Here is a 1,707-nt window from a genome sequence, read left to right on the forward strand (position 1 = left end):
CCAAGTTGCAAAGACATTAAAGGACCATATTTTTGAGAAAGCTTCCAAAGATAGATATGAGGGGCTGGTGAACTAGCAAGCTGGAGTAAGTTGCCTATCAAAGGAAGACCAAGGGGGCCAGGGGGATTGCGTTTATGTTTTCTGAGAAAGAAAAGGACCAAGATAGGGAGAGCTAGAATAACAAAGAAAAGCAGCAATCCCATTGTAAATTTCTGCAATCCTAATTTAGTAAGTCACTCAAAGTTGTGAAAATCTAGAGGAAAGAGTCCCCTTTATATAGACCTAGGTGCAAACATTTAACATTATTTTTGAGGAGGAAACATTTTAGGAATCAACAATTCAAGTTGTGCTTGTCATTTACACGTACCAAACTAAGGTCAGATGTCATTGTTTGTGAAATTCTAGACTTTTACACGTACTAACAATTCAAATAAAGTAAAAGCACGTGCTTGGGGCTTTAATTTCTTCATGCAATGTATATGTATTAAACAAAGATAGTCAATATTTATATGTATTCTTCGTTGAGGTCACAAACGAAGAAGAGTTATTGCTAACCAAGTTGTGCTCGCACATATATGCAATGCCTTAGATAGGAAAATATAATGTCTTCATATATATATATATATATATATTTATATATGGTCAGCTCATGTCTTCATATATACATATATGTATGCATGTATGTATGTATGATATATACACACACATATATACACAAATAGACACACACACACATATTTATATATGGTCAGCTCATGTCTTCATATATACATATATGTATGTATGTATGATATATACACAAATAGATACACACACACACACACATATTCATATATGCCAAAAGAAAAACGTTTTCCAGGAACTGGTCAGTCAATTAGCATGTGCTATACTTTTTGTCGTTTGAATATTCCCACAATCAATATTATCAGTTGTGTAACCTTTTCCAGGAACGAGAAATTTCTTTTCACAATAAAGTCAATCTTTGCTCTAACTTGTGAACTCATAGTGGAGACAAAGACTGATTCTACGGCACAATACATCACCTAGTTAATGAACTCATATTACAAACAAAAACCGACTAAAGAATTCTGTTCATAATCTTTAATTCTTTCTTACTTTTGACTTCTTGTAAGTTGGCTATGAATAGGGATAGTATATGAGCAGATGCATACCCACGAAAGAAATTAAGAAGCTATTGCTTCATCATGACATAGAATGCAGTTTCATTCCAAATTCAAAATCAAGTTCCTACTATTTCGTATAAAAATGAGTAAATAAAAATTAAATTTTCAAATCCAAAAATATGTATCAAAGTCTTGATGTGCAGCCTAATCTTGAAAATGAAATGCCAGACTAAATGCCAATCTTTCGTTTTGTTTGTTTGTGATGAATGATGTCATAGTAACTTGACTTATGAGAGCGTCGTGATTTTCGTCTAAAATACCTTTGAATGTTCCCATGACAAATATTATCAGTTGTGTAGACTTTTCTTTAGCAAGAAATTAGCATGTGTTAGGCTTTTTTCCTTCCACAATAAATTCACATTTTTACGGTAGCTAGTGAACTCATATTACAAACGAAGACTGATTCTTTAGGCACAACACAATACCTAGCTAATGAGCTCATATTACAAACAAAGTCCGTCAAAAGATCTGTTCATAATCTTTGATTCTTTGTTTCTTTTGGCTTCTCATAAGTTCGCTATAA

This window comes from Theobroma umbraticum, unplaced genomic scaffold, assembly GCF_002168275.2.
Source record: "Theobroma umbraticum cultivar Fairchild unplaced genomic scaffold, ASM216827v3 scaffold_55.0, whole genome shotgun sequence".
Taxonomy (NCBI): domain Eukaryota; kingdom Viridiplantae; phylum Streptophyta; class Magnoliopsida; order Malvales; family Malvaceae; genus Theobroma; species Theobroma umbraticum.